Genomic DNA, 16,440 nt, shown 5'->3' with positions numbered 1-16,440 from the left:
TCTATTTGGCCATCTTTCTGTGCTTCCATTCTATGTTCTAGTTTTTATTTTTTGAGGAATTTCCATACTGTTGTTCATAATGGTTGCACTAATTTATAATACATTCTCAACAACAGTGTGCAAGTGTTCCCTTTTCTCTACATCTTCATCAACTTATCTTTTGTCTTTTTGATAATACCGAATTACAGAGGTATGAAGCAATATATCATTGTGGTTTTGATTTGCATTTCCCTAATGATTAGTGATGTTCAGCACCTTTTCATATACCTATTGGTCATTTGTATGCTTTCTTTAGTGAAATATCTTCAGGATCTTCTTTGCTCATTTTTAAGCTGGGTTATTTGAATTTTTTGTTATTGAGTTATATGAGTTGATTATATATTTTGAATACTAACTCCACATTAGATATATGGTTTACACATATTTTCTTCCATTCTGTAGGTTTCCCTTTCACTATTTTGATTGTTTCCTTTGCTGTGCAGAAACTTTTTAGTTTGACATGATCTTACTTATCTGTTTTTTGCTATTGTTGCCTGTGTTTTTGATGTGATTACCAAAAAATTATTTCCCAGACCAATGTCAAGGAGCTTTACCCGTATGTTTTCTCTTAGTAGCTTTATAGCTTCAGTTTTTATGTTTAAGTCTGTAATCCATTTTTAGTTGATTTTTGCATGTGGTGTGAGATAAGGGTATAATTTATTCTTCAGCATATGGATAGACAATTTTTCGAACATTATTTATGGATCAGATTATCTTTTCTTTTCTTTGTGTTCTCAGCATCCTTGTCAAATATCAGCTGACCATAAATGTTTGCTTTTATTTCTGGGATCTCTCTTCTGGTCTTTATATTTTTTGATAACTTAATATTGTTGAGATGGTAAAGATCCTGAAATTTATCTACATTCAATATGATTATTATCTAAATACCAGTCTACCTTTTAACAGAAATTGACAACTGATCTTAAAACTCATATAAAATGCAAGAAAACTAAAATAGGCTAACAAATCTTGAAAAAGAACAAAGTTGGAGGACTCACATTTGTGGATTTCAAAATTTAGTATATAGCTGCAGTAATAAATGCATTGTGATACTGACACAAATATAAATATAGATCAGTGGAACAAAGTTTAACATACAAAATTAAACTCATATTTATGGTGAACTTATGTATTTAAAATTATTATGATTTTAAATAAAGATACCTTGATAATTGAGTAAGAAAAGAGCAATTGTTTCAACATGCGGTGCTGGGAAGTGAATTAGAGACTAAATGTAAGACCTAAAACTATAAAACTCTTAGAAAAAAAGATAAGAGTGAATCTTTGTGAACTTGCATTAGGCAGGTGTTTCTTTGATATGATATTGAAAGCATAAGAGGCTAGAGATATAATAGATAAATTGGACTTCTTCAATATTAAAACCTTTATATTGCATGATACTATAATAAAATGGATAAACCACAGAATAGGAGAAAATATTTATAAATTGCATATCTGATAAGAGACTGATATCCAGACTACAAAAACAACATCCTTAACTCAATAATAAAAAGGCATGTAAACCAAATTCCAAAATCAGTAATGAATTTGAATAGAAATTTCTCCAAAGGAGAAAAACAGATGACAAATAAGCATGGGCAAAGATTCCTAATACCATTAGTCATTAAGAAAATCCAAATCAAAATTACAATGTGATAGCACCTCTGGTCTGATAGCAATGAAACAGCCTTTTTAAAGTGCATCTGAGCTTCAGCTTCAGTGTGAGAACTTGAGGTGATGGTATACTACCCTTTTGTGTACAATATATTCTTTATATCAATATTCATTATACAGCTCTATTTCCCAACGTGTAGACTACATATGTCTGACACTCCTGGTAATGTACTTGGGGGATTTTTGTTTCTTTCTATTTAATATTAGGCTCTGTAGTTCTAAAGGATTTGATTCTTAGAATGCCACTACTTCCAGTGGGGGACTCAGCACCATCCCCACTACATTTAAAACATCCTTTTCACCTTGGGCTCCTGTGACTGTTAACTAGCAGGCAAGGAAAAGAGTTAACACACTGCCAGTGTTTACTGACTTTCATCATCATGAGAAGTATGTCTCTTATTACATAATGGGGGCAGCAAGAAAAACTTAGAATATTTAAATGATAAATTACGTACTCACTTTAACAGTTTTACCTTCAAATGGTTAAGGATAAAAACAATGGCTTGATACAGACGTAATAATTGGGAATTCAGTCACCTTAGGTATGATGGCCTTCTTTATCCCACCAGACAAGGCACCCACACCAACAGAAGTTTTCCTGGAAGGAACAGGAATTTAGGATTGGTGGTAAAATAGGGAGAGGCTGAGCATTAACAAGAGCCTTGAGATCAAGGATTCCAACAACCCTCCTCTTGAAACTTCCCCTAGATAGTGTGTCTGAAGAATCCTAGAGAAACTGTGCCCAGATTGAATGAACTGATGTGAGAAGTAAGATGGGTTCAGCAGTGCAAGCAATAGACTCTAGTAGATGTCATGGTGTCATATCCACATCCCATCCATTGCCAGTGTATCTGGACCCCCAGCTGCAGTGAATGTAAGCCTCTGATGGCTTACAGCTTCAGTCTGGAAAAGTGCTATTATCAAAGGGAATCAATTCACCAGAAAAGGCATGAAAACGAATGCCTTTTACCCAGAGGTGGCTTGCAGAAAATAACTTACTGATACATAGTACAAAAAGCTAACTCGGTCTGGAGTTTGGACAACTCTGATCCTGAGTTTCTCACTTAATTTATCCGGAGGTAGGACATCAATAGAAGTACATAGTTGAATAGTTCTTTGCCCCAGTTCTAACCCGCTTTCCAAAGTTTTGTTTTTTTTTGTTTGTTTGTTTTTTTTACAGATTTCTCGTAAGAGCCTTCCTTCAGTAATCACTTACACCAGAATTTCATGTCAAGCACTGCTTCAAGAGATCCTAGCCCAGGACATCCACCCCTCAAAAGACTGCGTCTCTCAGACTTAACAAATAAATAATCATACTTTGTGTAGTAAAGAAATATTTTAACAAATGAATACAGAGTGTTTGGAAATGAAGTAATGCACAAAGATATACCATGCAAATATGAACAAAAAAGATGCTTTTGTAACAATTTTAAGCCCAAGTAAAAAGCCAATAGATACCAATGAAGAAATGAATAGTGTTATGTTTATACAAGGTTCATTGAGCAATAAAATACTAGTGAAGTTGAAGTGTCTCTGAATGAAGAATCAGGTTAATAATAGCTGATTCTATGTTTTTCAAATGTCATTGATGCTAATTATTTTATTTCACAGACATTATATTCTTCACTCCCACTTTCAAATTTGAGGATTTCCACAGATCTCTAAGAGCAATTGGTAAAAGCAAATTGTGTATCAAGTCCTTCTCAGTGATTCAGGAAGTTTAGACAACTGTTTTATTCCAAATTAAAGTGTGAAACTTGCACAGCTCTAATTGTGTTAGCTTGGGCTAATTATTTCATATTTCTGAGTCTTACTTTAATCATCTTTAAAATTAAAAAAGTCCTAAATTATAATATGTTGAACACCACACATAAAAAAGTCCTAAATTATAATATGTTGAAAACCACACATAAAATCTCTTAAAGGACTATCTTAATCTCTCAGCAATACCTGCTCTTTTTATCTTCCTCTCTCTCCTTTTCCTCCCTCTTCTTTTTTATCTTCCTCCCCCTCCTTTTTTAAAATGTAGAAGCCACTATATTTTATGTAATTTTAATTCTAAAATTTTAATATTCTAAAATGATATCCTAGTAGAACAGTGAGAAAGAATGAAATAATTTCATTTTATTTCAAAAAGAATTTCAGTATTTAAAATGCCTCCAACATTATGATTGTTATTGACCTTGATGTTGATTGAAATATGAAAGGGCAGAATTACACATTCAGATGTAATAGAACTTCCTTATGTTACACAAATTAGAAACTACATCAAAGAGAGTGTTTAGATTTTGTTGTAATATTTTCAGAAAGATAATAAAATATTTCCATGTGTCAGCAAGAAGACAAAGAAATATCTCTAGTATGCCCATACCATAATCCTGTTTCCTCCAAAATCCTCAGAAAAAGATAGTGAAGGAAAATTGCTTTATTTTCCAAATGTCATAGAATTATATAAGCTAATGAAATAAAACTTTTCATGTTGTAAAAAAATGCATTATCGCCTTTTGGAAAAATCCTCTTAGGACCCAATGTTTCTCATTGACCCTGCCCCTTATCAAAAATAGCAATAACAGCAAATACCAGTACTCCAGGTAATTCTGACTATAAACAGTGCCAGAATTTTTATCAAGTGCGTAATTCTTACCTTAAGGAATAACTTAAGCCCCCTCCAAATACCAAGTTTCTTTGTTGGAAATAACTAATGGCTACGAAGATACAGCTTTCATTGTGTTTTTCCCCATGGTAATGAAACTGAATTACCAGACTGTTTGAAATTATAGGCAAAATAGAACTTTTAAAAAATATTCATGATTTGAACTAAATAAAAATACTGCTTAACTCATAGCACCATTTCTTTCTTTCCTTTTTTTTTTTTTTTTTTGAGTTAGAGTCTTATTCTATCACCCGGGCTGGAGAACAGTGGTGCTATCTCAGCTCACTGCAACCTCTGCCTCCTGGCTTAAGCAGTTCTCCTGCCTCAGCATCCTGAGTAGCTGAGATTACAGGTGCACCACCACACCCAGCTAATTTTGTATTTTTAGTAGAGACAGGGTTTCACAATGTTGCCCAGGCTGGTCTCGAACTCCTGGCCTCAAGTTATCCGATTTCATTTTTTAGATCTCATTAAGTAAAAAAACAAATAAATATGTGTTTATGTATGTCACAGTTGGTGTAGAAAAAGTATGGGCTTAACAAAAAACTAAGATTGAATCCTGGTTCTCTCTCTTATAAGCTGATTGATCTTGTAGCAATTTAATTAACCTCTTTAAACCTCAGTTCTCCTGGGTTAAATGTAAATAATTAAATGTATTGCATTATTGACAAAAGAACAAAAAAGCAAAAGCAAATCAACTGTCATGGTGTTTTAAAAATAGTCTATAACTATTTGTCTTTTTCTTCTATACTATAATCAACATATGGCACCTTATTGGAAGGAGATAGAATAATATGTATGTTTATATTATGCTTTATTATATTATGTTTAGAAGATATATTGTTTTAATGGGAAGGTATAACAGGATAAACACTCCCAATTTTCTCTCATTAAGCTTAAACCTCTCTTTCAAGCTCTATATTTGTGTATCAATTGTCTTTTCCAAATCTTCACTTGGCTGTCTCTAAGATATTTCATACCTAATACAACTATGCTGAACTACTAATTTCACCCCTTCCCAATTCCCTTTCATAGTAGCTTTTTTTCCTCACAGACATTTCCAAATTATTTAATAGCACCAGCATTCACTCAGTCACATGTCAGTCCTGAGGAACCTGTGACTCTCCCTTACCCTCACCTCTAATCTATCCAATCTCGGTTGTTTTTATGCTATTTCACAAAAACCTGTGCCATCTACTTCTGTCTTTCACTTCTGATGGATATTACCAATGCTTTTCATCTGGAGGGCTGCAATACCCTCCTAACTGTTTTCATCTCTATCTTTCCACTAACAATTTCATTTTCCACACTGCAACCAATATGATAATTTTAAAGCACAAAATGTTTTGTTGCCCTCTTGCTTAAAACCATCAAATGGCTTCCCTTTCCACTTAAAAATAATAGCCATGCTTCCACACGTGGCCCAGCAGACACCTTGTGTTCGAGACCCAACCTGCCTCTCCCATCTCTTCCTATGCCACTCTCCCCATATTGATTGTGTATCATTCACAAGAGGATCTTGGGTCTTTAACTTTTTTTCTTTTTAATTTTTGTGTGCACATAGTAAGTGTATATATTTATGGGTTATATAAAATATTTTTATACAGGCATGCAATATGTAATAATCACATCAGAGCACATGGGGTAACCATTACCTCACACATTAATCCAAACAAACCAATTATATCCTTTTAGTTATTTTTAAATGTACAATTAAATTATTTTTGACTATAGTTACCCTGTTGTGGTAGCAAATATTAGGTCTTATTCATTCTTTCTAACTATTTTTTTGTACCCATTAAAAATCCCCACTCCCCTCCGCCCCACCTTCCCTGACTACCCTTCCCAGCCTTTGGTAACCATCCCTCTACTCTCTGTCTCCAAGAGTGCAATTATTTTAATTTTTAGCTCCCATAAATAAGTGAAAACATGTAAAATTTGTTTTCTGTGCCTGACTTATTTCACTTCACATAATGACCTTGAGTTCCATCTATGTTGTTGTAAATGTTGAATTTGGTCAAATGATTTTTGATCTCGTATTTCATGGCTGAATAGTACTTCATCGTGTATACAATGTTTCCTTTATCCATCCATCTGTTGATGGCCACAGGTTGCTTCCAAATCTTGGCTACTGTGAACAGTGCTACAACAAACATAGGCGTGCAGGTATCTCTTCAATATACAGATTTCCTTTCTTTTGGATATATACCTAGAGGTGGGATTTCTGGATTATATGGTAGCTCTATGTTTAGCTTTTTTGAGGAACCTCCAAACTGTTCTCCATAGTAGTTCTACTAATTTACATTCCCACTAACATTGTACAAGAGTTTTCATTTTTTCCACATCCTCTTCAGCATTCGTTATCTTTTTTCTTTTGGATAAAAGTCATTTTATCCGGGGCGAGATTATGTCTGATTATAGTTTTCATTTGCATGTCTCTGATGATCAATTATACTGAGCACCTTTTCATATACCTGTTTGCCATTTGTATGTCTTCTTTTCAGAAATGTCTGTTTAGGTCTTTTGCCCATTTTTTTGAATCAAATTTTTAGATTTTTTTTTCTGCAAAGTTGTTTGATTCCTTGAATATTCTGGTTGCTAAACCCTTGTCAGATGGGTAGTTTGCAAATATTTTCTCATATTCTGTGGGTTGTCTTTTCACATTGTTGATTGTTTTCTTTGCTATGCAGAAGCTTTTTAACTTGATGTGATCCCCTTTGTCCACATTTTCTCCTTTTGTTACTTGTACTTGTGGTACTTGTGAGGTATCACTCAAGAAATCTTTGCCCAGTCCAACATCCTGGAGTGTTTCCCCAATGTTTTCTTGCAGTAGTTTAACAGTTTGAGATCTTAGATTTAAATCTTTAACCCATTTTGATTTAATATTTTATATGACGAGAGACAGGGTCTACTTTCATTTTTTTGATTTGCATGTGGATTTTCAGTTTTCTAAGCATCAATTATTAAAGAGACTGCCATTTTTCCTATGCATATTATTGGCTTCTTTGTCAAAAATGAGTTCATGTAAAGATTTATCTCTGGGTTCTCTATTTTGTTCCACTGATCTATGTGTCTGTTTTTATGCCAGTACCATGCTGTTTTGCTTACTATAGTTCTGTAGTATAATTTGAAGTCAGGTTATATGATTCCCCTAGTTTTATTGTTTTTGCTTAGGATAGCTTTTGGTATTCTTGGTATTTTGTGGTTCCATATTAGGATTTTTTGTCTATAGATTGCTTTGGGTAGAGTATGGATACTTTAATAATATTGAACATGGAGTATCTTTCCAGTTTTGATGTCTTTTTCAATTTTTTTCATCAATGTCTTATACTTTTTTGCAGTCATCTTTCACCTGTTTAGTTAATTCCTAGGTATTTTATTTAATTTGTATCTATGTAAATGGGATGACTTTCTTGATTCCTTTTTTGGTTTGTTTGCTGTTGACATATAGAAATGCTACTCTCACGCCTGTAATCCCAGCACTTTGGGAGGCCGAGGCAGGTGGATCACGAGGTCAGGAGATCGAGACCATCCTGGCTAACACGGTGAAACCCCGTCTCCACTAAAAATACTAAAAATTAGCCGGGCGTGGTGGCGGGCGCCTGTAGTCCCAGCTACTCGGGAGGCTGAGGCAGGAGAATGGCGTGAACCCAGGAGGCGGAGCTTGCAGTGAGCCGAGATCGCGCCACTGCACTCCAGCCTGGGCGACAGAGCGAGACTCCGTCTCAAAAAAAAAAAAAAAAAAAAAGAAATGCTACTCACTTTTGTATGTTAATTTTGGAAATTTGTTCATCCATTCTAAGAGCTTTTTTATGGAGTCTTTAGGTATTACCAAATATAAGATCATTTTGTCTACAAACAAGGATAATTTGACTTCCTTTCCAATTTGGATGCTCTTTATTTCTTTCTCTTGTCTGACAGCTCTAGCTAAGACTTTCAGTACTATATTGAATAACAGTGGTGAAAGCGGGCATCCTTGTGTTGCTGATGTTAGAGGAAAGGCTTTCAATTTTTCCCCTATTCAGTCACTAGCTATGCATGTATCATATATGGCTTTTATTATGCTTTTTATTATGGTTCCTCCTATACCCAGTTTTTTTAGGGTTTTTTATCATAAAGAGATGAATTTTGTCAAATGATTTTTCAGAATCAGTTGAAATGACCATATTGTCTTTGTTCTTCAGTCTGTTGATATGATGTATCACACATTGATTAATTTGCAGATGTTGAAACATCCTTGCTTCCCTGTGGTAAATCTCATTTTGTCACGATGAATGACATTTTTTATGTGTTGTTGAATTCAGTTTCCTATTATTTTGTTAAGGATTTTCTTGCATCAATATTTGTCAGTGATATTGGCCTATTGTTTTCTTTTTTTTTTTTTTTTTGATGTATCTGGTTTTGGTATGAGGATAATACTGGCCTTGAAGAATGAGTTTGAAGGTATTCCCTCCTATTCTATTTTTTGGAATAGTTTGAGTAGGATTGGTATTTGTTCTTCTTTAGTTGTTTGGTAGAATTCAGCAGTGAAGGCATTGGTCCCAGTCTTTTCTTTGTTGGGAGACTTTTTATTATAACTTCAATCTTGTTACTTGTTATTGACCTGTTCAGGTTATGGATTTATTCATGGCTCAGTCTTGTAGCTAGTTTGTATGTGTCTAGGAATTTATACATTTCTTCTAGATTTTCCAATTTATTGGCATATAGTTGCTCATATTAGCAACTAATGACCTTCTGAACTTCTGTGGTATCAGTTTTAATGTTTCCTTTTTCATCTCTGATTTTATTTGGGCATTCTTTCTTTGTTTTTTAGTTAGTCTAGCTAAAGGTTTGTCAATTTTGTTTATATTTTGAAAAAAACACCTTTTTGTTCAGTTGATCTTTTGTATTACTTTCATCATTTCAAATCCATTTATTTCTGCTTTGATATGTATTTTCTCTTCTAGAAATTTTATGTTTGGCTGAAACATTTTTATACATGCTATTCCTTCTGCCTGAAAATCTTTAATTGGCTTCTTCTCAACTTTCAAGTCTCATTTAAATTTCTTCTAAAAGTCTTTGCTAGCAACCCAACTCACATCATACCCCCCCCTTTCTTCCTCTCAAAACGCTTTGTGATTTCTCTTGCTATTGCTTACTGAGATATATTCTTATCTGCATGTAAAGGAGTATTTGATTCCTCCTTACTTTTTTTCTCTTCTAGGCAAGGAACAATTCTTTAGTATGACACAATAAAAAGAAAAAAAATTATGGCATATATGTTTATTCATTCAAACAAAGAACAAATGGACAGTATTAAAAATGGAGCTGGTTGGAGGCAGCAGCTCTTTTGTATATATTAATCAGGGAAGGACTTTGAGCTGAAATAATATTTAACAGAGATATGAATGAACCAAGAGAGAGAGCCAAAAGAAAGTACATACCAGGGAGGGAAACACAAACAAAGTTCCTGAGACAAAGATATTTTTGGTGCATTTGAGAAATAGTAAGGTCAGACAGCATAAAAAAGAGAAAAGGTAGGAAGGAGGGTCAAGTTGGGTCCAGATTGATTAGAGCATTATAGGTTATAGCCTGGGCTTCGTTTTCATTCTAGCATCAAAATTATTTTATTAGGGACAGTCAATTTTGTTTTTCTCGTGTTTTTTTTAGTCTGAAAAAGTGATCCAGCAATCCCACTACTAGGTATCTACTCAGAGGAAAAGAAGTCATTATACAAGAAAGATATTTGCACATACATATTTATTGCAGCACAATTTTCAATTGCAAAATTGTGGAACCAACCCACATGCCCATCAGTCAAGAAGTGTATAAAGAAATTGTGATGATATATATATATATATACACACACACAAACTGAAAGGAGCCGGGCACATTCCTCAGCCCCAGGCTCAAAACAAACAAGCCCAGTACAAACACATCCCATCTTCCCATCTCATCACATATCGCCATATATCTCTCAAACTTCCTGAGCCCAGTACAAACACATCCCATCTTCCCATCTCATCACATATCGCCATATATCTCTCAAACTTCCTGAGCCCAGTACAAACACATCCCATCTTCCCATCTCACCACATATCGCCATATATCTCTCAAACTTCCTGAGCCCAGTACAAACACATCCCATCTTCCCATCTCACCACATATCGCCATATATCTCTCAAACTTCCTGAGCCCAGTACAAACACATCCCATCTTCCCATCTCACCACATATCGCCATATATCTCTCAAACTTCCTGAGCCCAGTACAAACACCACCAAGAAAGTCTCCAATAAGGGGACAGCCGTTCAAAGTTTTACTGAAAAAGCGGGAACCAAAAGAATTCCTTTGCTCCCCTGTAACTCTCAGGCTATAAAAAGCAAACACTCGCATTGTTCAGGGCCCTCTTGTATGCTGTGGAATGGAGGGACCAGGTTCGAACTTGTAGTAAAGATCCTTGCCACTTGGCTTTGACTCTGGACTCTGGTGGTCTTCTCTGGGGAACTAATGGTCTGGGCATAACATCTGGGGGCCCATCCGGGATTCCCCAAGCCCACCAGACCCCTGGTCAACGGATCTGCTAGGATCGATCTACTGATAGGTGAGCTGGCTCGTCTCCATTTGTCTGTCTGTGTCTGTTCTGAATCCGAATCTGTGACTCGCGAGGTCTGAAACTGGAGCTGGCACAGTCCTGGCGGACGCGCTATAGGACGGCCAGCGGAGACCAGTGGGAGACGTCCCCTGGCTCTCATCTGATCTATATTGCGGTCTGAGCTGCCCCGGCTTGGCGGGCAGCAGCTGTCTCTGATCTGAGCTGCCCCGGCTTGGCGGGCAGCAGCTGTCTCTGATCTGAGCTGCCCCGGCTTGGTGGGCAGCAGCTGTCTCTGATCTGAGCTGCCCAGGTTTGGCGGGCAGCAGCTGCCTCTGATCTGGGCTGCCTCAGCGCGACCGCGACCCAGGCAGCTAACTCTGACCCGGGCTTCCTGTGCGCGCTTGCGATCTGAACTGCCCTGGTTTGGCGGGCAGCAGCTGCCTCTCATCTGGGCTGCCTCAGCGCGACCGCGACCCAGGCAGCTAACTCTGACCCGGGCTTCCGGTGCACGCTTGCGATCTGAACTTCCCCGGTTTGGCGGGCAGCAGCTGCCTCAGCGCGACCACGACCCAGGCAGCTAACTCTGACCCGGGCTTCCGGTGCATGCTTGCGATCTGAACTGCCCCGGTTTGGCGGGCAGCAGCTGCCTCTCATCTGGGCTGCCTCAGCGCGACCACGACCCAGGCAGCTAACTCTGACCCGGGCTTCCGGTGCGCGCTTGCGATCTGAACTGCCCCGGTTTGGCGGGCAGCAGCTGCCTCTCATCTGGGCTGCCTCAGCGTGACCGTGACCCAGGCAGCTAACTCTGACCAAGGCTGCCAAAGTGCGCCTGTGATTAGATATCATTAAGAAGTCAAATCAGATTTCCTTTACAGGGATTCAAACCCACATTCCTTTATAGGAAGAGACTACAAATTATTATAGGATGGGTAATACCCAGAGCACTCCCCTATCTCTCCTTACGAGTAATTTCAAAGAAGTTAGAGCAAGGGGCCATGATCTTGGTATAGAAATCAGGAAAGGAAAGCTAATTACTCTGTGTCGCTCCGAATGGCCTGCCTTTGATGTTAGGTGGCCACCCGAAGGGACCTTCCGACTTGCTGTCATCACTAGAGTAAAGTCCAAGGTTTTCCTACCTGGGCGTGCGGGTCACTTAGATCAAATCCCATATATCCTCATATGGCAGGACCTTGTTGAGAACCCGCCTCCTTGGCTGTCCCCTTTCCAATTAGCCTCTGAACCCTGTAAGGCACTGGTTGCTCGACCACTAAAATCCAAGCAGCCAACTGCCCCCCCATCCTGTTCTACCTGACAGCGGGGACCCACTGTTCACAGAACCCCCTCTGTACCCCTCTGGGCCCCAGGCCCCAGCCCCCCTGGCTGAGCTGTGGGAGGGAGCAGGCGGACGGGAGGCGGCCGGCACACACGGGCCCGCTGAAAGGGAAAGTAACTTTGAAGGGCCGGCGGGGTGGACGGGAGGGTGCACTTCGCGGACTAGCCCCCCTCAGCCGCCTGACTCCACGGTGGCTTTACCCCTTCGGGAAATAGGACCCCCAGATGACACAGGAATCCCCAGGCTCCAGTACTGGCCATTCTCCACCGGTGATCTGTATAACTGGAAGACTCAGAGTGCTCGGTTTTCAGACAACCCCAAAGATTTACTGGCTTTACTGGATAGTGTCATGTTCACCCACCAGCCCACTTGGGATGATTGTCAGCAGCTCCTCCGAATCTTGTTCACCACGGAGGAGCGAGAGAGAATACAGATAGAAGCTAGAAAGCTGGTCCCGGGGGATGACGGTCAACCAACTGCCAACCCCGACCTCATAAACGCAACCTTTCCTCTGACCAGGCCGGTGTGGGACTACAATACGGCAGAAGGTAGGGGACGGCTACACCTTTATCGCCAGACTCTAATGGCAGGTCTCCGGGCAGCTGCTCGCAAGCCCACTAATTTGGCTAAAGTATATTCTATTCTGCAGGGGAAGACAGAGAGCCCAGCTACCTACTTAGAAAGATTAATGGAAGCTTTTAGACAGTACACCCCCATAGATCCAGAGGCTCCAGGAAGTCAGGCAGCTGTTGTAATGTCTTTCGTAAATCAGGCAGCCCCAGATATTAAGAGAAAACTCCAGAAATTAGAAGACTTGGAGGGGAAGCGGATTCAGGACCTCCTTCAGATAGCCCAGCGGGTTTACAATAACAGAGATACTCCAGAGGAAAAGCAATTTAAGGCCACTGAAAAAATGACCAAGGTCCTGGCAGCAGTGGTACAGAAAGAGCATCTACAGCCAGAGTACACCCAACCTAGGTGGCCCCCCCGGCATGATAATCTGAGCAAAGACCAATGTGCCTATTGTAAGGAGGCTGGCCACTGGGTAAGAGACTGCCCCAAAAAGAAACCACGAGGACAGGGACCCGGACCCCCTAGGTCTACACCCGTACTAGTCACTCAAGACAAAGACTAGGGAAGACGGGGTTCGGACCCCCTCCCTGAACCTAGGGTAACTTCGCAAGTGGAGGGGTCCCCAGTCCAGTTCTTGGTCGATACGGGAGCACAGCACTCGGTCTTAGTTAAAACTAATGGGAAATTATCCTCCAAATCCTCGTGGGTACAAGGGGCCACAGGAGTTAAGAAATACCCATGGACAACACAAAGAACAGTAAACCTCGGAGCCAAGAATGTAACCCATTCTTTCCTGGTCATCCCTGAGAGCCCCTGTCCCCTATTGGGGAGAGACCTGCTAACTAAAATGGGAGCACAAATCCATTTCCTCCCTGAGGGGCCCATCGTGACCAACTCCCACAATCGACCCGTGTCCGTCCTGACTATAAACCTAGAAGATGAGTACCGGCTCCACCAGGAGAAAGCGGCCCCTGACCAGGACATAGCAACCTGGCTCCAGCAATATCCAGAAGCGTGGGCAGAGACGGGGGGCTTAGGTCTAGCAAAACACCGTCCTGCCTTATTTATTGAACTAAAGCCTGGGACAGACCCCGTGCGGGTACGCCAATACCCGATGCCCCTAGAGGCCAAGAAAGGGATTGCCCCGCATATCCGCTGGCTCCTTGACCAAGGGGTCCTTCGCCCATGTCACTCACCCTGGAATACTCCATTGTTGCCGGTACGAAAACCTAATAGTGGAGAATACAGACCTGTACAAGACTTAAGAGAAATCAACAAGAGGGTTGTGGACATACATCCAACTGTACCTAACCCGTATACCCTCCTAAGTACCTTAAACCCTAAACATCAATGGTACACTGTTTTAGACTTGAAAGATGCTTTCTTCAGTTTGCCTTTAGCCCCTCAGAGCCAAAAGCTCTTCACCTTCGAGTGGAATGACCCTGATAGGGGCATAAGTGGCCAACTGACATGGACCAGGCTGCCGCAGGGATTCAAAAACTCTCCTACCCTGTTCGATGAGGCCCTCCATGAAGACCTGGGTGAGTACCGACGTAAACAACCTGAAATAATTTTACTACAGTATGTTGATGACCTCCTAATTGCTGCTGAGACCCAAGAAGCTTGCATCCAAGGGACCAAGGGTCTCTTACAAGCTTTGGGGAATCTAGGCTACCGAGCCTTGGCAAAGAAAGCTCAAATCTGTAAGCCAGAGGTAACATATCTAGGGTACCTGCTTAAGGGAGGGCAGCGCTGGCTAACAGACGCCCGGAAACAAACTGTTCTGCAGATCCCCAGGCCACAATCCACCCGACAAGTGAGAGAATTCCTGGGGTCGGCAGGATTTTGCAGACTATGGATACCTGGGTTCGCAGAACTGGCTAAACCCTTGTATCAGGCAACACGGGGGCAACAGCCATTTAATTGGACAGACGAAGCCGAGTTGGCCTTCCAACAGATTAAAACCGCCCTACTCTCCGTGCCTGCACTAGGACTACCTGATGTTACCAAGCCCTTCCACTTATACGTGGATGAGAATAAGGGTGTTGCCAAGGCGGTAATAACTCAGAACTTAGGCCCCTGGCGGAGGCCAGTTGCCTACCTGTCAAAGAAGTTAGACCCAGTAGCTGCCGGGTGGCCCCCTTGTCTCCGAATGATTGCGGCCACAGCTCTGATGGTGCAAGATGCTGATAAACTTGTCATGGGGCAAGAATTGCAGGTCGTTACTCCACATGCCATCGAAGGTGTACTCAAACAGCCACCTAATCGATGGATGAGTAATGCCCGGCTCACCCACTACCAAGGACTACTACTAAATCCTCTCAGGATAATTTTCCTGCCCCCAACGACCTTAAACCCTGCCTCGCTGCTGCCCAACCCGGACCTGGATGCCCCACTCCATGACTGCACCAAGATACTAGCTCAGGTGCATGGAGTTCGAGAAGACCTGCAGGACCGCCCACTTCCTGACGCCGACCTCGTCTGGTTCACTGATGGGAGCAGCTTCATGCATCAAGGCCAGAGGTACGCTGGAGTGGCAGTAACTTCAGAGACTGAGGTAATCTGGGTGGAACCCCTGCCCCCGGGGACATCGGCCCAGAAGGCCGAACTGATAGCGCTCACCCAAGCTCTTACCTTAGGGGCGGGGAAAAAGCTGACAGTATATACAGACAGCCGATACGCTTTTGCAATGGCGCATATACATGGGGCCATTTACAGGGAGCGAGGGTTACTGACGGCTGAAGGAAAAGAGATAAAAAACAAGCAAGAGATCCTAGCCCTGCTAACAGCCCTATGGAGGCCAGAAAAGTTAGCCATTGTACATTGCCCAGGGCATCAGAAACTAACTACTCCAACTGTTCAAGGCAACTTTCTGGCAGACCAAACTGCAAGGAATGTGGCGAAGGCTCCCAGCCAACTCCTTGCACTCCAGCTCCCTGACCCGGGCCCCCGGGACTTGCCATATTTCCCTGAATATTCAGAACAAGATCTCCAGTGGATTGACAAACTTCCCCTGAAACAAATCCAGAATGGGTGGTGGACTGATACTAATGACCAAACCATCCTACCAGAAAAACTAGGACAACAGGTGTTAGAACACATCCATCGAACCACCCACCTGGGGGCCCGGCAGATGATAGACCTGATCAGACGCTCCAAGCTCAAAATCAGACATATAGCTGAGATGGCCAGCAGTATCGTGACAAGTTGCAAAGTCTGCCAGCTTAACAACGCATACCCCCAATCTCAAGCTGCAGCAGGAACAAGGCTCAGGGGAACCAGGCCCGGTATCTACTGGGAAGTAGATTTTACCGAAATAAAGCCAGGAAAGTACGGGTACCGGTACTTACTTGTCTTTGTAGATACTTTTTCAGGGTGGACTGAAGCATTCCCAACCAAAAGAGAAACTGCTCAGGTCATAGCAAAGAAAATTCTGGAAGATATCCTTCCCAGGTATGGCTTCCCCATCCAGATAGGGTCAGATAATGGGCCCGCTTTCGTCGCTAAGGTAAGTCAGGACTTGGCTTCCATCCTTGGGGCAAATTGGAAACTACATTGTGCTTACAGGCCCCAGAGTTCAGGACAGGTAGAAAGG

General features: G+C 41.1%; 1 long non-coding RNA gene across 2 annotated transcripts in view; it reads left to right on the top strand.

The window, feature by feature from the left end:
- The window catches only part of LOC129532143 (uncharacterized), a 217,690-nt gene extending 213,942 nt beyond the window's left edge, over positions 1 to 3,748 (top strand). For both annotated transcript variants that reach the window (XR_010129648.1, XR_010129649.1), the window contains one exon: positions 2,894 to 3,748. This is a non-coding gene — a long non-coding RNA (uncharacterized lncRNA). The remainder of the gene's footprint in view (positions 1 to 2,893) is intronic.
- Positions 3,749 to 16,440: the final 12,692 nt, after the last annotated feature.

The sequence above is a fragment of the Gorilla gorilla genome, chromosome 11 (genome assembly GCF_029281585.2).
Source record: "Gorilla gorilla gorilla isolate KB3781 chromosome 11, NHGRI_mGorGor1-v2.1_pri, whole genome shotgun sequence".
NCBI lineage: Eukaryota > Metazoa > Chordata > Mammalia > Primates > Hominidae > Gorilla > Gorilla gorilla.
This window is presented reverse-complemented; position numbering and strand designations above follow the sequence as displayed.